Source organism: Zosterops lateralis (assembly GCF_965231275.1).
Source record: "Zosterops lateralis genome assembly, chromosome: Z".
NCBI classification, from domain to species: domain Eukaryota; kingdom Metazoa; phylum Chordata; class Aves; order Passeriformes; family Zosteropidae; genus Zosterops; species Zosterops lateralis.
Genome location: NC_139800.1, coordinates 43,195,096 through 43,216,452, shown reverse-complemented (window position 1 = coordinate 43,216,452; position 21,357 = coordinate 43,195,096). Strand labels below are relative to the sequence as shown.

At 39.6% G+C, this 21,357-nt stretch overlaps 1 protein-coding gene across 2 annotated transcripts in view; it reads left to right on the top strand.

Annotated features, from left to right (window-relative positions):
• Positions 1 to 615: 615 nt before the first annotated feature.
• The window catches only part of CDC42SE2 (CDC42 small effector 2), an 83,482-nt gene continuing 62,740 nt past the window's right edge, over positions 616 to 21,357 (top strand). Inside the window, exons 1-3 of one of the 2 annotated variants that reach the window (XM_083884356.1) lie at positions 616 to 698; positions 1,597 to 1,661; positions 15,472 to 15,536. The gene's annotated coding sequence lies outside the window, so the exon portion shown is untranslated. Of the gene's footprint in view, positions 699 to 1,450; positions 1,471 to 1,596; positions 1,662 to 15,471; positions 15,537 to 21,357 lie in introns of those variants that run through there. The other variant, XM_083884357.1, reaches the window with a different exon arrangement.

The following is a 21,357-nucleotide window of genomic DNA, read 5'->3' as shown; positions in this document are numbered from 1 at the left end:
AACGAGTGATGTGGGACGCTGAAATTTTACCGACACGCACAGAGCGGGCTTGCTGCTGTCAGGAGCTGGGGGTCAGGAGAAAAATCCCCTTCTCATTTTCTTGTCTGACCAAAGCACAAGAGCTTTCGTGACCTGCTTTCCGCTGCTCCTCACGGCGGTGGCGATGGCAGCACACTCTGTCCGGGGAGCGGCGGGAGCGGGGCGGTCACCGGGGCGGGCAGGGAGCGGCGGGAGCGGGGCGGGGCGGGCAGGAAGCGCGGCGGCGCGGGCGGAGGTTGGACGGGCGGGGGCGGCGCAGGAGGAGCGGGCGGCACGGCGATAGCGCTGACGGGCAGCGGCAGCCGCTCTTTGTCCCCTCCCCTCCCCGGCGCGCCCAGCCCAGCCCAGCCCAGCCCAGCCGGCAGCGCGGAGCGGAGCGGGCCGGCCTGGGGATTCCCTCCCCGCGCCGCCCAGGTCGCCATCTTCACCCCGAGCTCGCCTCCGCCGCTGCCGGCCGGGCGCCCGGGGAGCCGCCGGGAGCCTGTGCCCGCCGCCTGTGCCCGCTGCCTGTGACCGGCCGGCGGCAGCGGCCTCCTCCGCGGATCTCGGCTGCGTCCTCCTCCGCCCCCGGCGCGGCGGGGAGGGGGCGCGGGGCAGGGGGAGACGGAGGTGCCGGGGGGCGGCGGGCACACAAAGGAGCGGGCGCCGCCGTGGGCACGGTGAGTGGCGGGGCAGAGCTGAGCGGATCGCCGCTCCCGGCACCCTCCCGGTACCTGCCGGCGGGCTGGGCTGGGCTGCGGCCGCTGCCTTCCCCGGGGGCTCCTCCCGGCAGCGATTGGGGGGTTATGGTTATGGGGGGGGTTCTGCAGCACCGCCGGTGTTCCCCGCACCGCCAGCCCCACCAGCGGGCAGCCAGGGCCGGGCCGAGCGCGGTGCCGGGGCGGCGGGGCCGGGGCGGGGCGGGGCGATGCGATGCGGTGCGGGGGAGACTCCGGCCTCGGGAGCGGCAGTGCCGCGGGGGATGCTCGGCCGGAATCGCGCCTGACGCTCGGACAAAGAGGAGCGAGCAACAAATTTCGTGGTGGGCTATTAAAAAAAAAAAAAATAATGAAGAGGGGTTTGGGTTTCCTAGGTTTTGGGGTTTTTTTGATCTTTTGGAGGTTTATGAGGCTTTTAGAGGGTGGGTTGGGGGTTTTTTTGGGTTCTTCTCTAACGCCGTGCACCCCCGCCCCATGGCCCGGGCGGGCAGGTGCGGCGGGGCCGGGCTCGGCACAGGGAGGGCGTGGTGCCGCGGCGGGAGGGAATGCCGAGCCGGGAATGCCGAGCCGGGAATGCCGCGACGCCTCCGGGCCGCCCTCCCACCGTGTCCCCGAGCGCCGTGCGGAGGGAGCCCCGCGGGAAGGGTGTACGGCCCTCCCGGCAGGGGAAGGGGGAGAAGGAAGGCGCTGGGGTGCAGCAGCAGTGACTGTCGTGCTCGTCCAGCTCAGAGAGGTAAATCAGAGCTGAACAGCGGCTGTGTGAGATGCGGCGCTGGTGTGCGGGGTGAGCGCGTGGTGTTCGGGCAGGCGCTCCGTGTGCTGACCCTGAATTGTGACCAGAATTGTCACTCTTCCCCAGGAGAACGTTCCAGGAGAACGTGAGGCCCTGTGACGTTTAACTGTGAAGCTGATATGCATTAAACTGTAAGTTATCCGGTTTTGCTTCTAAACTTGGCTTGATGAACGGAGTGATTATTTCGTGTCTGTGAGACAAAAACTTGAAGAGTAATTTTTGTGAGACCCTAGCCAGACTTTTCCCATGCCCGTCGCATATATATGTCTCTCCTAGACTGCAATAACTGGTAAAAAAATAGAAAAGTAAAGAAAATCTGGGAGAAAGTGATGCCTTAAGTGCTTGTTTTAGGTATGGTTATGGTGCTGGGTCTTACTTAATCCTCCAGGGCTGACAGTCAGCCTTTTAGACTTAAATCAGTGTATAGGAAATACCTGTAAGTGTAATACTAGTGTGTTTCCCTGTATTTGACAAAAATAGCTGAGATTAGATGTTGCTTTTTCCTCACTCATAAGGCATGTTTAGTCAAGTATTCTACTTAGGTGATCTGATTAATAACAGCTCCTTGAAGGCGTAGATAAATTTCTGGGTTGTTTTTTATGGTGTTAAAATATAGATGCATTTTTGAAAGATGTAATCAAATACTAAATTTCTACTGTAATAATGGGATTTTTTTTGAAGGGTGAAGGGGGTTGTTGTAGATGAAACTGCATAAAGTGGTCAAGCAAATAACTACAACCATTAATGAAATAAGTAGCAGATAAGCAATGGGATAGTTCACTGTACAAATTTAATATAAACATAAACTTCATTGTATGTTAATAGCTACATCACTGCTCTTTTAAATTTGGGTTCTCCTGTTAGCTTGAGTAAGAAGCTGGAACCTGGATGTAGCTGTCCGGGCATCTAAAGTGATTTTGCTAACAAGTATGAGTTATTCAATGATCAAGACACTTCTTGGTGAAGTTTCCCTGTATATAGGCCAGAGTTGTGTAGCCTACAAATTACGTCACTCAGTCCATATAATGTTATGTGGCATTTGTGCAACAGAGAAACAAAGAACTCTGAAACTGTCGTTACATATAGCTTGCCCAGAAATATTACAGTTAAATTATCTTTTATTCAAAGGCTGTTTTTGCCAAAAGGTAATTGTCAATTTATTTGTGGTGTTGTATAACTGCACAAAATAAATTTCTTTTGAAACCTGCTAGTAATTCTGACTCTGTGAGTGTTTTGGAAGTTCTGTGGTGGCTTACTGTGCAGTGTGCTGGTCTGTAGGAATTCTTAAGGACATGGTGACTGATCTCAGTTGGGAAAAGACACTTAGAAATATTTCAAATATCCCATCATATAAAAAAAAAGAAGAGTTGATTTAGAAACAGGAAAAGGAGATGAGAAATTGAGTGTATATTCCAGATTTCTTTCCGTATATTTTACTGTCCTTTTTTAACCTGTGTATCAGAGCTTTCATTGCAGTGATAAAATATTAACTCTAAAATGGTTTCAAAGAATCAGATTGTATGCCATGGAGTTGTTACAGTAAACAAGAAGGATTAAATATCACATTTCATCTCTTTCCCCAGCAGTAAGTTGCTTTTCTAGGAGTAATGGTTGTTGGTGGTGAAACAGCACTAATTAACTGTTGTTGCTGTAATTGATCGTCCACTACGTAAGGAGTCCATGTAACACCCATTAACTGAAGAAGCTTGCACAAACCCTTAAGATACTTGTACCAGACCTTTTGACCCTGAGGTGGGATGTGAAGGGGCTTCTTTTTTTGCCTCTTGAGTTTCTCCTCGCTAGAATCACAGTGCACTATTAACAAAATACTTTATCCTTTACACTGCTGACAAGGAGAACATATTCTGTGATATATCTTTGAGGTGGCAGTTTCTTGAAATTCAGGATTTTTTTTTCAAACTAATAGGGATAGCACTGAGATACTTGCTTTGCTTAATGTGATTTATAGACCTACCTTTTAGGCATAAAGCATAACGTGAAATTAAATGACTCAATAATGGAAAAAAAGAAACCTGGTGTTGAAGTACTCTCTGGAGATACTGCTCTTGTGGAATTTTTGTTGTTGTTGTTGTTGTTGTTGTTGTTGTTGTTGTTGTTGTTGTTGTTGTTGTTACTTTCATTTTCAGTGAACTTAGCTTGACAAATTAAATGTAAACTTAGCATACCATACTACTAAGGAAAATCTTGTGCCAGTTGATTTTGCATACTCTGACATGTTTAGTTTTAGCTCTGGACAGGAACCCACTGGGCTCTGGTCAGTGTCAGTGAGTGCTTGGATAGAATTCAAATATGACTAATTTTCACTTTTGAGTGATATATTTCTCCTAGTCACATTAGTTCTCATCAACTCAGTTGCAGCTCTTGATTACACTTGACAGCCTGAGTCCAGGTAGTGAGTAGAAGTTTATCATATAATTAATTATTGCAATATATGTTTTTCCTGGGTACGATTCTAGCAAACATTATGGACTGTTACCTTACGTAAACATATGTAAACACTTATCTTTGGTCGCCTTACCCCTGGGTGTGTGTTTCACATTTTGTGTCTCTGTGTACGTGTAGATAGAGAAGTGGATGAAGGCTAGTGTGGCCCTTGTTCCTCATGCCATATTCATTATAATGTGTTTGTCACTACTATATCTGTGTAATACTAGTTATCTTGAGTCTCTGAGTTTTAATGCTGGCTTTGTATTGTATAGTGAATGTAAGAGTTTTAAAGGAACTTAGGGTGTTGTGAAAGTGTTAGTCACTGTTTTCGTACTTTTAAAGTGAGAGAATTGCTTTCTTATATATTCTGAAGTGCTGTAGACAATTGACTGCTGAAACATGAATGCATGTTTCAAACCAATTTTATCAATGCTCAAAGTGTACTTAACAGGGTTAGCATGAAGGAATTATTTTAATATTATAGCTGCTGTATTACTTTTGTGTAAAAAAAAGTGTTTATATGTATATATGTGTATATGATGACTGCACAAATAAATTATTTTCTTTTTTTGAATAGGCTAGGTGTAGATGTGCTAGAAAAGCAGGCAAATGTATTCCTTTCTGTAACAAAGCCACAGAGGAAAATAAAGGAGAGAGGGGGAGGAGGAAGAGGGCTGCTCTAAAGGATGCTGGTCTTGAGATGGGTGTATTGGATTAATTTTTCTTTAAAGAACATCGGTTGATGTGAAGTTGATTTTGTGTATTCACAGTAACCTAAGGTTTCGTGTTATTTTGATGAAGCAAGGCTGTCTTGCATGATGAGTGTCTCATTTTATTGTATGACTAGCAATGAGAAGAAATGATAACAAATTCAAGGAGGAAGCAACCTGAAGCAATTGAATGTGGGTAAGAGAGCAATCAAACAGCTGCACTGAGTATGTTTAAGTGGGGGTTTCGCATAACGGACAGATTGGAAGGGAAGTTTAGCAGCGAGAAAGCTGCCTATTAGTAGCAAAGAGAATGTAGAAAATTAGGCTGGTGAGTGTTCTAGGAGAGGTCTTGGCTCAATGCCCATTGCATAGATGGGTAACTCTGCCTGAGGACTCCTTTGGTCTTTCTCATACTGAATGTTTCGTGTGTGCTTAAAAGTGAATGTGTGAGATGAAACTGCCAGACCTAGGGTAGTTGTAAGAGAAACAATAGTTTGTTGACTGCTTCACCTCAACTCCAAGGGGAAGAGGAGCTCTCTTATCCATGTAGAAGGCAAAGTTAAGGGAGTGCAGACCTACTTCAAACCAGTCGTACATATTCTTTGTCAGTATCACATTAACAGAAAGGCTTAGGGAGGAGGTGTAAGGAGGAAGACGTCAAGTGTCAAATGCAATTGTCAGCAGGTTTTGCAGGCATCTTTCCAGATGCCATAACTGAGCTATATTAACTCCTCTTTTAATTTATTTAGTTTTCTGTCCAGTCAGATTTCCAATATTTGTTGCGAGGTGTCAGGAGAGCTGCTTGTGTGACTTAGGGCTGTCCTGCTCAGAGCTAGGAGCTGGGCTTCATTATCCTTGGGGGTCCCTTCCAACTCAGCATATTCTGTGATACCTTCCATCTGCATGTGCAGTAGTGCACAAGTGGGGCACGGGAGAAGGCAGTCTGCTGATCATTGCACTCCCTGAAGGGCTAGGAACTGCTATACAGCTGGCTTCTGTGTTACTGCTAAACTATATTCAACAAACAACTAAGATGGGTCTATGTAATTTGTGTTCAATGGTTTACTTATTTGGCTCATGTTCAAAGTAGAGATCGTATTATAGGCTCACATCTAGTAATGTCGAAGGTCTACTGAGTTGCAGTTACCTGAGCCCTTGATCTGATACCATAGTTACTAGAAAACAGTTACCTCAGTTCTTCACTGGACAGAGTTGAATCCTTTCCCCACCATACATAAGTTGTAACAGAAGTGTGCTGGCCTGTGATGAGGTTTGATTGCACTAGTGCCTCTGTGTTGGAAAGAGGTGCTGGAGGAGAAATAGCAGTTGATCTTTATAGAAAAGGAGAAACTTTGAACTAAGCAGTAAGGGGCTTGTAGTGCTGGGAGAGCATTGCACATGGAGATGACATCTCTAATCTAATAATTTTTCACAGCTAAACAGTTGGAGTGCTTTGAGTTGTGCTTCAGGCAAGCAGGGTTAAAATATTGTAAGTATCTCTATCCATTTAGGCTGAAAGACAGAGCTATTTGTTTTATCGAAGTATAAATAGTACAAGGGCAAAACTGTGCATGAACCAAGTAACTGATTACAGACTGCATCATGGTTCACTGGGTATTTTACTATCTTGTACTTTTTTACTAATCGCTGTACAACTCAACCTGTTTCCTTCTCACTGTACGTGCCTTGAACTTTATCAGTTATTACAAAGAATTCAAAAATGTTTCCTTAGGAAAACTTTGTTTTCACAGAATAGAAAGCATGTTGCCATCAAAGCCTCCCCAGTTAAAATCCCAGCTGTCCCCGCAGAATGAGCTTTGTGAATTCTGTCTCAAATTTAGTACTTTTTCTGTCTTAAAGTTTTGGCTTGTCTTTGTATGGACTTGCTGTACTTTCTCCATGCTTCATTTTTGGAGTGGGACCTTTAATCATCTGTTTTGTACTCACTCACTGAATTTGGAGACCAACTGTTAAATCTCATGCAAAAATAGGACTTTTCTAATTTGCAGCTGGCTTCCTTGTCACAACAGTCACACTGCTTAGTACTGAAATATTACATGCAAGAAGTGTCTTGTTACATTTATTGGTTGCTTTTATCTTACAGCTGATATTCAATAAATCCTCTGCTGTCTGATAACATCTCTTTTAATTGGCCCCATATGATGAAGCTATTAGCATCAAACACCAATTGCTAGAGGAATTCCACCTACTCCTTTAAAGCTTCCTGAGAACAATTTTTCACTTGAGCTCAACTACCTATTTCTTCTCTTAACCCTTCAAGTGAATGGTGTCTTGCCCTCATATATTTGCACTCAAATTCTTTTCTAGTAAGCTGAGTTTTATAAAGTTTGTTCTGGCTTGATATAGTTAAAAACCCCCTAAAATTGATGTAAGAATGTAGTTTCAAGTTAAATAGTCCTGTTCACTTGAACTGTATAAACAGGTTTTGAGATACAGTAGAAGCTGTTTCCTCCAGCCAGAATTACAGGTAAGTATTTCAGAAATGGGAATTTACCCATTTTGTTTGATGTAGACATATTCAAGAGGTCAGTGTATGGTGGACTGGAAGAAAGGCTTAAAATGTGTATTTTAAGTAACATCTAATTTTTAAGGGGAGGAAGAAGGGAGCAGGGAACAGTCTTCATCAATTGTGTTATTTTTAGTATTTCATGCACTGCTTGGTCATCTGATTTTTTTTTGTTTTGTTTTGTTTTATCCTCAAGCATATAGGAGGAATAATTTGCAGAGGCAATAGAGAGCTAAGAACTAATTCCGTTATTTTACTTCTTTTTGGTTGGTTGGTTTTGTCCTATCAAAAATTCACCTTGCACGAATGTTTAGCTGATGTGCTCACAGTGGGAGCATGTCACTGGTGCAGCCAGGGTTTGCTATGTAATCAAGTCTTTATCTCAGTGTTGAAATAGGGACTTTTTTAAAAACATACATCTAGGTGTGTTCAGCTCTGCTATTTCTTATAATTGTACCTTGTTTTCTTCTAAGCTTTCTTGAAATGGCAAAGCCTTGTGATACTCTTCAAAAATCTTAGCTCAACTTGAAACTGTATTGAGGTGAATTTGAAGGGGCAGTATGTAAGTACAGCCAGTTTCACTCTGTAGTAAAATGTGTGGACCATCCTCTAGGGACTACTGAATTCAAGCTTCCTTTTTCTGTAGGAGAACGTCTAAATTCCTGCACTAGTGCCTTTACTTTCCGTGAATGATTGCTAAGTGGCACTTTCACTTAGCACAGGCCTTTCCTGGGAAGTCAGCAGGAATAGTGACCTCTTTTCAGCTCTAAGCATTGCAGGTCAAACCCTGTCTGTGGTTAAATTAGTGGTAAAGCTTTCATGGATCGTGTAAATTCATTTCAATTTAAACTCTGCAAAGCAAGTTAGCTGCATCTCTGCAAGAATGCATTTGCAAGGGTGATACTGGCCATCAACCAGCTGTTACCAGTTATGGTGGAGTCTTATTCCTTATATTTCTTCAGTAGAATTGCAGATAGCTGTATTCAAAAGTATTTACAAACCAAAGCATTGTCAGTTTAATTATAGAAAAATACAGATACTAGAGGTTGTGGTGGATTTTGTTTTTAACATTTTTATTATTTGGTTGGGCCACAGTTGTCACCTTCACTTCCAGTCCTTTGACCTCTGTGTTGTCAGAATATGTATGTATTCACAGTAAGATGACCTTTATTTCTTAAGATTTTTTAAATTATTATTTAGTTTACTTGAAAATTGTAATAGATAAAAGGAAACTGCATCAAGAGTGATCCTGCTTGGGAGAATCTCACAGCAGGCTCAGACCTGTGATAGTGCAAACAAGTGGGCATTTTACTGAAATAGTATGTAAATTAAGAATTCCATTAAAGAAAATATGTTGTTTTGAAAGTGACACTTCCACAGCTCAGATAGGGACTCCAATATTGACAGAGGTAATGGATGGTTCTAGATTATGCTTTTTATACTGTATATATGCTATCTCTTTTTTCAAATTCTTAAACTTTGTTCTTTTTCTTTCAAGGACAGAAAGTGTGATCTGAAAGCTTTGTTGCTTTGTTTCTACTGGTTGAGATCATATTCAGATATATTTGTCAGTGTTCTTCTCTTACAGACATTTTTATCATACTATTTGTGACTTAGTGTCTTTTAAAATGTAACTTGTGTTTGCATGTATTCAAAGATGCTGAGGGCATTTCAAATGCTGTACTTTTCTGAAGTCCCAGGCAGGAAATTTTGCAAATCACCATGGTAATGTGCATGTGGGAGGAAGGCTAGTTGGAATCTGCATTAACAGAATATGTTAATATTACATATGCTCTGTGGCACTAGCACTGCTTGTTCTTTGACATGCGTGTTCTTTGCTTAATTAAAAACAAAGTAATATGACGAATTAAAGCCCCTATTGTCTGATTTTTAATCTTTTGTGTGTGTGTGTTTCTGAAACAAACCTACTGAAATAATCAGATGTGGGTAATTGTGGAATCATCTTTCTGTTCAGAAAATGGCATATGATAATCTTGTAAGCTAAGAAAAAATCTCCACAATTTGTTTGTTCCCTCTCTGAGAACTTACAGATAGACTTAAAAGTCATTGTGTTACAGCTAGAGATATCTACCAATAGCAGTTACTACTAATAGTGCATGTCCTGGTGATTTCTGCCAAAATGTGCATGTTTAAGGTGCTTAATGTTTTAGGTAAGCATATTTGGATTCTTTTGTACTTGCAATTGTTTTCTCAGACACAGAATTACGTCTGAAGTATCATCGATGCTAGTTTAGTTTTGTGTGTTTGTGGGTTTTTGGTTTTTTTTGATAAAGAAGAACTATGTTCTGTTCAGAAACTGTTTCTTAATTGCCCTTAGTGCTGACGATGGATAAACTTATAAATGCCTGTGAGTTTGTAGGAAGAGTTGATGAGAGAAAAATTAAAGCTGACTTTTCTTGTCTCTTTATTACTGCAGTCTAAATAAACTTGGAATATTGGAGACTTGGACAAAGAATGATTTCTTTCTCCACTACTGTATTGATTGTCTAAAATCTCAAAGTAGGGCAACAGTGAAGACTGCGAAGGATGTAGAGGAGAAGTCATACGAGGAGTGGCTGAGGTCACTCAGTTTGCTGAGCCTGGAGGAAACTGAGGAGAGACAGAGACCTCATTGCAGGCTACAACTTCCTTGTGTGGGGAAGAGGAGCAGCAGGCATTGATCTCTCTGATGACCAGTGACAGGACCCAAGGGAATGGTACAAAGCTGCTGTGCTAGGAGAGGCTTAAGTTGGATATTAGGAAAAGTTTTTTACCCAGAATGTGATTGGTTCCTGGAAAAGGCTCCCTTAGGAAGTGGGCACAACACCAAGCCTGATGGAATCCAGAAGTGTTTGGATAGTGCTCTTGGGCACATGGTGTGACTCTTGGGGCTGTCCTGTGCAGGCCCACGAGTGGGATGATGATCCTTGTGGTTCCCTTTCAGTGCGGCGTATTTTATGATTCTGTAAAATTTTAATTACTTGCAGTAACTTACTAGCTTAAGAATACTGACCCACTGCTATTGAGAATTATAGGCATTGATACGGGTTCAAAATGCTGACTAAGTCATTATGACTTTTGTTAGATGGCCTGAGAGAGTGGGCTTCTTAACCTTTTCATTGCGTAAATAAACCTTATAGCAAAACAACCAAGAAGGATGGGAAGTTGAAATGCTCTTGCTGCATCAGAGTTCACATGAGTCAGGATGTTCACCAGAGCTGCCTTTGCCACCAGCAGAGCAGAGTTATTAGCCTGGCGTGATGTGAACATTCAGACTGTCCAGAACTTGGGAGGTCATCTGGAGATCTCAGCCATCTGTGCCTGTATTCACATTACTTGGTGCATTTTGTTTTTACAATGCTATCCACTTGTTGTATGCAATCTGTCACAGTAATAACGCTTATTACTGTGATATTTTCCTTTCAAAATGCCAGGCCTCCTTTTGAGAGTGCAAGTGTGGGAAGTGATGACTTTGACAGTATTTGCCTTAGGAAAACAAGATGTTTTTTCAAGGCTATTTTTGCGAGGGCTGAACATCACTGTGCACGCAGTGTAGTCATTTGTATATCTAGTGATTTGCTAGGTCCTCTTTTTGCTTTTTTGAGGAGGAAGATACTTACCATCCGCTCGGCTATCTCTAGTTCTTTAAAAGACAAAACTTCAGCATCAGTAGGGCTTCAGATGGTGAACTGTTGTAGTTTTGGGTGGGAATTTTTTCATTCCATCATTCTCTTGACCTGTGTACTTCTGTTACATAAAGGATCTGTAGTAGCACACAGGTTGATTGTCACCTGGGTGATTTAAAACAGACAGCTAAGGGATTCTTCATATTAGATTTTGAACAAAAATTTTAAGTAAACTACATCCTTTATCTGATGAATCAGTGGAGTTATTCATGTCAGGTTTTTAAAGTCTGTATTGGCAAGTGTGAAAACAGTACCTCATCTGAAAAGCATGCTACTAAATGCACCTTCCTTGTACTCCTTAGAAAAAACGAAAAGCCTTTATGGTAGTAAAATAATCTGAGAAAGAAATATTGGTACACAGATACTTTTTCTTTCACTTTAGAAAAGTTTAGCCTCTCAAACTTCGTAACACGCACTGAGTTTCGCCACGCTCAAAATTCAGTGTGTCTAAGTTAAATACAAGGTTTCACCCTTTAAGTAGCTGTATTTCTGCACTTTCTGCTTCTGATCCCAAGGTATGTTTCAGTCTTCTCCTTAGAGTATTCATACAGTGTTATGTGTTCATCTTCTGAAGCAGACATGTGTGTCTCTGGTGAGCCAAGGAATTTCATTAGAAAGAGAAGAAATAGGAAAGCCTGAAGCCAGCACAGATAAACATGACCTTGACACCAGTGTTCTGGGTGGCTGACTCCTAGTAGTTTCTGGGAGAATTATTTGCCTTTTTTTTCTGCCTTGGAGGGATTTCTGGAGTCAAGATAAATGCAAACATTATAAAGCATTGAGATGTCTTGGTGTTGCTATCTTCTAAGGATCTCTTGAGAATAGTGTTTGAAATGAGGAAAAGGCATTCAGAGGTAAGTTGAAGTAGGCTACTGTCCCAAGTCCTTCTGTAGGCTAAGTTGGTGAATAGAAGTATCTTTCTCCTAAAGAAACTGTGTCTTTCTCCTAAAGACATATCTTAAGTGTAAGTTCCATCTCTAGTTCATCCTCTAGGGAACTCTTAATTTTGAAATTTATATCCCTCTGATAGGAGTGAGAGAACCTAAAACAAACCTTCACAATTTTTTCAACTTATCTTTAAAGGTATATAACTTAGAGCTCTTTTGGTGCCAAATACGAGCACCTCTGAGCTCACTGGCATTTCACTGACTCCATTCATTATGGTTCTGTGTAATTATTGCAGTGTCAGTTACAAGCTTCATAGTGAAATAATAAAATATAGTCTATGGGGTGTCTAATTTTCTGTATGTATGTGACTTTGCCTTTGGCTAGAATAGAAGGAGATTTGTAAATCTGTGTGTATATAAGGTATATGTCTACGGAGATAAAAGTGACTTAGGTGCAAGATTAATCATTGGTACTTTTTCCATTTTGGTTTTTAAGAGCTTCAAAAGGATGATGAAGTTCTAATGAAGACAGTGAAATCCAATGCGAACTTTAGATTTTTATATTCTAATGGATAAAACAGTGAAATTGCTGAGGTTCACTGGTTTTATTTCTTCCAATGGACAGAACTGAATGTTTGCAGGCTATTTAACTGTTCATGTATTGTAAATTCCTGGGCTTTTTGCTTAGAAAAATTTTTCTTTATGGTATGAATACATTTTTAAAGTTTACACTGTACATGTGTAGTGTTTTCAAGTTCTGTATCCAATTTCAACCTGTTTTGTGTAATTAGAAAACATCCTAGAAAATGTTACGGAGCTGCACTCATGATTTTACTCTCTGAATTTGATACTTAGGAATAATAGTATTATTTTTCTCAATTCTTTGGTGCTTTTATAGCTGTTTCGCTAAAATAAACTTCTTTGGCATTGAGATTCTCTAAGATAATGTGTCTCTTTTTAATAGGAGTACTGTACTAATAGAAATGTTTCACTTTTCTAAGGGAACCCGTGTCTCATTTACCCTATGGATTTGGTTTTTGTCATCTTTGTTTTCACACACAGGTTTTATAGTGAACTCCTCATAGAAGGCTAATGTGACTTGCAAGCTGGGATGGGCTAAGTAAAATAAGAAATCATCTGAGCAGATAATATCAGGATGACAATGAAATCACCTGTTAATGTGGCAACATTAGTGATTTCTTGTAACTGGTTAAATCAGTAATGTAATTATTATTTAGAAACGTAGGCTTGAAAACAAAGCTTCAGACAAGCATACAGCTTCAAATTCTCACACAAATGATACCACTTAGGTAAATGCTTGTTATAGCTGGCTTTTTAAATGAATGTGATGTGGACAAGTCTGCAGTAAGCTGTTCAGAGTTCATAGAAAGTTGGCACAGCTTGATTAGTAGTGTGCCTTGGCAGTACCTGCAAACAACTACTTTTTCCGCTCCGCTGTCATTTAATAGCCTTGCAAGCCAAAAGTCTACCATTTATAGAAATTATTTTTTAAATTAAATTGTCCATTAGGTTTAGTCCACAGGCTTCATACATCTGGGTTTCTAAATATCTGTGGCACGATGACTTTAAACCACTGGTCCAGATCATCTCATTTATGACTGCCTTTTTAAGATGTTATTGTACAAGGATGGCTTTCCTTATTCTGTCCTGCTGGTCATTCAGCATCACCATAGATTTGTAATGCTGAAGTTTAGGAAAGTCATGAAGTCTATTTTTCTTTAAGGAGAGGGATGGAGGAAGACATTTGGCTTAGAGATTGTAAATATACATATAATCCAATATATTCTTATGTTTACTGTTACCTCATTTGTATAAATGTTATTACATATTTAAATTGTTTATACAGAATTGGTCTCTACATGCTTGGAATGTTATGTGTGCTAATGCATTCTTTTTGCTAATTTCTCATAATGCAGTTTTCTCTCAGTGAAAATAAGACTCTTTCTCCACTTTGCTTTGTTGCGTTGCGTTCCAGTGAAGAGGTCTATGTTTAACTGCAGCTAAATTAGTTGTTTCTCCTATCTATGTATCAGATATTGTCCACAAAGTTTTTAACTAAAAGATCGTTAACTTTCAGTGACAGTTCTGTTATAAAATTGACATCTGCTCTAAAAAAACATGCTTGCCTTTCTGACTTTAAGGATTTTATTTGCTTTCATACCTCTTTGCATTAAATATTATGCAGACAGGTGTACCCCTTTTCCTTCACAACATTTTTCTTTTCATTTACCATTTTTCTGCATTTATAGTCTGTTTTACCTGCTCTCGTCTGCCTTAGCCCTTTTTTCTAGTTCATATTTTTTCTGACAGTCTTTTCTTAAAACCATGTAAAGATAAAAACCCATTTATTTTACTTTTAAAATCTGTCTTATGTCAGTCTGAGGAGAAAGAGAAGACTTGGTTGCCTAGTTTGTGAGCAAGGAAGGGCTCAGATATGAGAAAAAAGCCCCCAGTAAAAGTCAGCAAGCAAATGCCTCGCCATATAACGTGAAGGTTAAAACATTGGAGATCTCAAGTGTACTAAGGAGGTGGAACTTTTTGTCTGGGTTTTTTTTTTTTTTTTTTTTTTTTACTCTTTTTTGGTTTATTTTGGTTATTTTAATAAATCTGCAAAATATTGCCCTGACATAGGTCATGTACAAAATTTCATTTGCTACCACATTTACCTTATTTTTATATGCACATTTGAAGTGTGAACTAGATTGATTGGTATTTTCGGCTTTCCTCAAGTCTTATGTCTGTTTTGAAACCCAGTTCTGATATATCAATGCTGTCATGTCATGACTGTCATTGCAGGTGGAGGCTCTATGAATACCAGGGTGTTCTGGTTTGTTGAATTTTTTTGAATAGAAGTTTAACAACACTAAATATTCTGCTGCTACTTCGTGTAGCAGTGATTCTTCTTGTCAGTCAGAGCCAGCTCTTATGAATGTGTTTCTGTTATTGCCTGCAGTACTTGTAATCCATCCTTCCTTTTACTGAGAACTGCTGCACTCTGTAACAGGTGTCAGGGACGTGATTCAATAACAAACTTGTTCGCTAAACCTCACACACTTAATAGTATTTAACTGCCAAGTTACACATTTTTATTGGGAGCTAGTACAAAACATTATTCCCTGAACTTTAAATCTGATCACTAAGAAAGATTACTCAGCTAATCTTGCAAAAATAGTGTTGGAATATACATACAATTCCCACACACCACAGCTAATATAAAAGTCTGACCCTAGCAAAGGAAGTAGCCAAAACCAACTAGGTACTGCTTTTGTACCCATCTTCCTTATTTAGTTCATTTAACTCATGTCAAATGCATGTAGATATATATAAATTATTTGTATATTTTAAACAGTGTGTAAACATTCTGGGATATAAGAATTAAGAGGGCCTGAGAGTGAACACGTGAGTGAGAGTTCCTTTCAGCGCTGCTGTAAACAAGGTAGTCTGTAATCCCTGAAGTCATTTGGAAGTGGAAGTAGCTCAATCACTCTGACATTTGTGGTGCTTCCTAAAGGAGAAGCCTTGGAGGAACACCTGACTCTCCCTCTTGGTAATTTTTTTTTTTCCCCTGGAACCATGAAGTTACATTGCTCTTTACTGTGAATAGTTTGGATTAGGTAACAGATAGTAATTTAATGCTATTTCTGTTTCTCCTTACTCTCTAGTTTTGGGGATATCTTCACTGAATAACTTGCTGCTTAAAGAAAGTAACAGAAGTTGGGAAATTCAGGTAAGCAATACTTTCAGTTTCTTTTTCACTTTAAATGTTGATGCAAATATGAATGACAGATCTATAAATATTCATTGTGGTACCAAAACCATCGAAGTATGATAGAGATTTTAACCTTACTAAGATTGAATGTGGTTTCAGGGCACCTTTTGTAAACTTTAAGCATCTCCTGATAAGCCCCTGATAAGAAGTTCAACAGACTTACGATATTCAAGTGTTCTTTGTACTCATAATAAAAATACATTAATGTTCATATCTAATATAATAGGAGGTCCAGGTATTTTTTATTGCTCAATAAATTTAACAAACTATTTTTGACAGCGTTGTCTTGTTGCCCCAATAGACTCTGATATTCATGGTATGTGCAGTCACATACACTTCAATTTCTTTTCTCAATTTTCTTATCAATGAAAATTTTTGATGGATTTGCTAATTACATCTGTTTCACATTTCACTTCCTTTGTTTCAACTAAGGCCTCTAAATAGATCTCCAACACCTAATTCTTATATAAGATGACAAAATTCTTTTGCTGTTCTTTGTGTAATAACTTCCATGGCTTTAGTAATTTATTTTGCAACTGCATATAATACCGTGTTGTTTGTCTTGGTTTGGTCTAATTTTAAGGATCCATCCAACTTTAATTCACTACTTTCTAGTTTTTCCTTCAAGTACATGTGTTTTCGTGCAGTGTTAAGTAATGTGTAGGAATGCCCAGTGGTTTTAATTACCTAAATTTACCTCCACCAAAATTCCCAGATAGATCTATTCCTATTTGACTTCAGTCATTGATTGTAGCACATTTATGTAGGGTTAGTTGCTGTGGATGACATGAATATTACATGAATACCAGTGGAACAGTTAAACTCTGAAACTATTGCTGATTTCTTATGAGCTCAGTTCTACACAGCAGTTTTAATTTTAGAAGCTTGTAGTTCTCCTTTAGTATTTTTATTTACTGTTTTCATATTTTACTTTCTAAAGATCCAAATAAACTTTGTGGAAAAGGATTCTGTTGGATATCAGTACCTTAGGAAATGTACATAAAAATCTCTTACACACTTTCCTCAGAAGGAGATGTAACTTGTGGAACACATTGCAAAAATTCTTCATATAGTGTTTTGCAGGCTTCCTTGTCAATTTCTTTTTCAGGAACTAAGTATCTTTCTATTTTACCTAACTCTCTGCTTCCGATCACCATTCAGGTGCTATGTAAATTCAAGCAGCAGTAAAAAATGATGCTTTACCCCAAAAATACTCAAAGTACGTTGAATCTTGTTTAAATACTGGCAAAATTATATTTTACATTTTAAAATATTGGTTAGTGTTACACTTTCTGTTTTATTCTTTCTATCTCCTTTCCCCCATGCGCCTTTGACAACTCTGGAGTGTTTTCGATATGACTCATGATATCAGACATGTTTGGGCTTATCCTTCATGTTGTGCACTTCCTCTCCATTATCACCTGATCTTTTGAGCTCTCATTTCACTATTATTTGTAAAATGTGTCTGCCAGAGAGTCTGGGGAAGAAAGTTTGCACAAGAATTTACCTTGGAGAAGCATGTGATAGAAAGGCGATTGTATTATTAGCATGAGAAACTGAAATGTAGATGGCATCCCATGCTGGGAGCAGGAGCTGCACTCTGTTGCTGACCCTGCAGCTCCTCCCCTAGCTTGCTGCTTCCTGCTGGAACTCCAGGGTTTTCCCAGGTGTTTCATATGCCCACCATGTGAAAAAATGTTTTATTGCAGAATGAGAATGGGCTGTGCAGATGGGGAATCTCCTTCCTTCCGACTCTGTCAGGAAAGGGAGGAGAGAGAGAAATAGTAGCCCAGTCATAGTAAGTAGCCTTAACCCTAAGGTAATTTTTAGTTTTAAGAACTGCCAACCCCATAAAAATTCACAACCAGAAAAATCATGTCCAGTGAGTGTGGATGGAAAGGGGAAGAAGGAAGGCAGGGGTTGGGTAGCATGTGTAGGTGTGATGAAAGCAGGTAAAAGGTGATGATGATGTCTATTTGAGGAGAGAGTCTCAAATAGACATCATCTTAGCCTCTGAGTCTTAAGACTCGGAGGAAAAGAAGAGCAGTATTTAAAACCAGAGGGAAGTAAAGGATGTACTGCGAGCAAGGGCTGTACTGTCAGCTGCAGCAGAAGGGCACAGGGATGGATGACAATCGGTGCAGGAAGGCAAGAGGGGAAGAAACAACTTCTGGAGCAGTGGTTCAGTGAGTGGTGATCCCCACTGGAGCAGGAGCAGACAGGAAGCAAAGAGAACTCCACAGTTGAAAAATGTGTATTTCATTCTTGTGCCAGAAACAAGTGAAGTGTGATGGATGTTTCCAACCTGTTGGCAGGCCTTTCTCTACGAGCTCCAGGAGTGCCTGCAGGAATCTTCAATCATAGATCAGGAAGTACAGCCTTCCTGACTTGCCTTACTGGCAGCTATGAAGTTGGTGACAGTAAAATCTCCATAAACACCTTATGATGTGGACTACTCCAGATTAAAAAAAAAAAAGGCCTTAGATCCTAGTATTTTTCTTCATTTATCTTAAGTTTTTGTGGTTCAGGAATTGAAAGACTATAAGATAGTGATGGACGGTGCTCTAGTGCCATTTCCTGCTGCCTCTTTTCCTAGAACCCTGCAACTTTTCCTTTCACTTCCTCACTGCAGTTGTGTGGGTGGACTTGCATCTTTGTTCACATGCCAGGGTTTTTTGTCGCATGACTCTGACCATGTGCTTTGTGGATGTACTTCCAGTCATATAAAGTAGAAGCATTTAGGCTTGTGGCTCTTCTTCATAGTTAGTATATTCCTCATCTGGCCTCGTGGTACTCTTAAATATCCACTTGCCAACTGTTTAGAGAAAACTTTTTAAAAACAAAAAAAAAAACCCCAAAAAATCAAAACAAAAAAAGACAAACCCAAAAATATGTTTTTCTCAATTTTTCCATTCTCATATTGGTAATTCACCAAAATTCTAAAATACTGGGGTGAGGGAAAAGATGGAAAAAAAACTTCTCTCTTGTAAGGATAGTGTCAAAACTGTAAATTATTTAAGTTTGGCAAGGAAGCCTTCATGTCTGGCACTAAAAGCTGGTGCAATGTTCCTGCATTACTCTTTGCATCCAGAAGTCATACCCTAAAAATGTTGGTGGACTGTTCATATGTTGTGTGCACATCTTAGTGCCACCATAGAAAAACCACACATCTTCAAGGTCTCAATTATTTCTTTTATGTTTCCTTGCTTTTCTAGCATTTATTTTCAAATTTGATTCATGGGCTGGCTTTTCTCTGCAAGATTTTAGTTTCTTGCACAAGGAAATGTTTAGACTTCATCCACCACACTTTCATTAATTCTCTATGATTCTAATTTTCAGTTAAATAATTGGTTCATTAATTTGAAGCAATGCCATAAAGAGAAATTTTAGTTTGTTTATGTAATTGAAATTTAATTCAGTGGTTTTTACTTTAAGGGCAAAGGAAAAAAACTCGCCTAAGACATAAGATATTGTATTTCAGCATTTTGTTTCATGAAGGACTTTTGTTTTTCAGTGCAGCTTAACTACTTTTAACTTCTGAGCTTGTATCATCATATTAATCCTGTAGAATAACTAAAGTAACACAGGTAGAAAACTTTCCTTCTATTACTCCGTTTCAGATGCCCATTTGTGCAACACATTTCATTACTGCTGACTCTTGTACCATCTGTATTTCTATCTGACTGTCCTCCACTTCCTTCATTGTTAAAATTGGGTCAAATCACTGGGGTGCACTATGAATTATGTGGCTGATCCAGCGTCTCACGTAAGTGTTCAGAAATAGTTTAGTTTATTTCCCTGAAACATTTTATTTGCATTTCAAGGCAGAACAACACAGCTGATCCAGCTGAACTATATTAATGTGAATGTCCACAGTCCTTTTGTTCTCATTTTTCACATTATGTGGAACATGAAGCACAAATTCTCCGAAGCTTTGTGGCATTGGAAGCCATAAAACAGATCAAAGCTAGGAATTAAAGTCTGTTAATAAGAGAATTGCAGTCATGGAAGCCAAATGTCATTATACCTGTCCGTATGAAGAGAATAGTAAACAAAAAGTAGGACAGAAAAGAGTGTTTGGAATACTGGCTGATGTCTAAATTATACGCTTAAACTGGCTTATCTCCCTCTGTGCTGTAATGGGGAAGTAAAGGAAAGCACAAGATGCACAAAGGAATTATGCTGGGAAATATGCCTGCATGATGTCCAGTTTCTGTAATTTGAAATTCTGAATATACACTTGAGAGGTCTTTCATTTTTGGAGTTTTATAATTAGACTTCTAATTTGCTAAAGACTCTACTTTATATTACAGATTGAGTATTTCTCTTGTATAAGACTTTTTTTTTTTCCTTTCTGGAAGTCATATGTTATAATCTTTTTCTTAAATTGGCTAATCTTATGTGGGAAATAAGACTTTCTGAAAAACCTGTTTCCTGCCCTCTTACACTGTACTTTGCAACCATTTTTTTTTAAATATGTGATTTTATACTGGAAAAAAATCTGCCATTTTGTAGTTATGACACAAAGCCAAGAAGCATAAGAGTATAATTCTGGCTTTTTCCACCTTGAATAGCGACATCTCCACAGAAAATGCCCTAAAGTCCATTCAATACTTAATGTTTGAGATAATGTCCTCTCTGCAGAGAGAATGCCAAGGACAAAAGTCATGGGTGTGTACTTGAACATCGACATCCTGTTTCCTGGGAGAGCCTGGGCTGAGTGTTAATAGTCCTTGCTATGCTTAGTGCTTACTGTTTTTCTTCTGTACATCAGATTTGTATGTGCTATGCTGTCCATTCTCTAGAGCTGTCAGACAATGCATTGGATGTTAACACAGTCAGATTAGACTGCTGTAGGAATGAAATAATTAAGGACTCCTGCAGCACGAAGTTACTTGAAATACTGAAAACCTAGTAAGTTAGGTAGCTCAGAGGCAGAGAAAAGCTCCTGTGAAATCTAAGAGCTGGCTGAAAGTGAACACAAGCGGGAAGATGTATTTGTTCTGTTAACATATCTAAATGTTCTTGAATTGTGGGTGGAGCTTCTAATCATGCAGCTGTCCATTTTCGTGAAAGGGAAGAAAAAGATCCTATTCTGTCCCATATGAATGATCTAGTACAAAGAAGGAAAGAACAAGACTGTTCAAGTCTTGTACTAATGGCAGAATTTAATTTTTAAATCTATCTTTGCCACACAGAATAGTCTTGGAGGTTGTCTTTCGAGAGAGCAGTTGGTACAGCACACTGAAGGGTGTTGAATGGATTATAGTCTAGCTTTGTTAGCATTATGTGCAGGTTACTGCATACTCATTTATTAGGAAAAGCACTTTAAAGTGCTTTTTTTAAAGTGCCTGTGTCCCTTGAAGGAGTGATGTGTTCCAATATGCACTTGTTCAGAGTTTTGGCACATAGATTCAGAATACTGTCTTGAAAAATGTTTTGCTTTGGATGTGCAGATTTTACAGACTTCTTGCTTCCTTTTTGTTATTTCACAGAGACCTAGTTTGCATGTCTGCTTATATCTAGAATTGTTTGACTGGGCTGTTTGGGTACTGCCTTATGTCCAGGAGACACTGATCCAGTTTCTTGGAATATGCTTAATTCAAGTCATATTATGCTTATCACGAGACACCACTTAGTTATGTAATTAAAAAAAAAAGTAGTGAAGCCGTATCTTGCTGCTCCTGCCCCCTTTAGCATGAATTAGTAGCTATAGATTCTTCAAGAATCCAATTTCTTCTTTTGACCAAGGCAATTCAAAAGAAATGTGTCTTGTCTC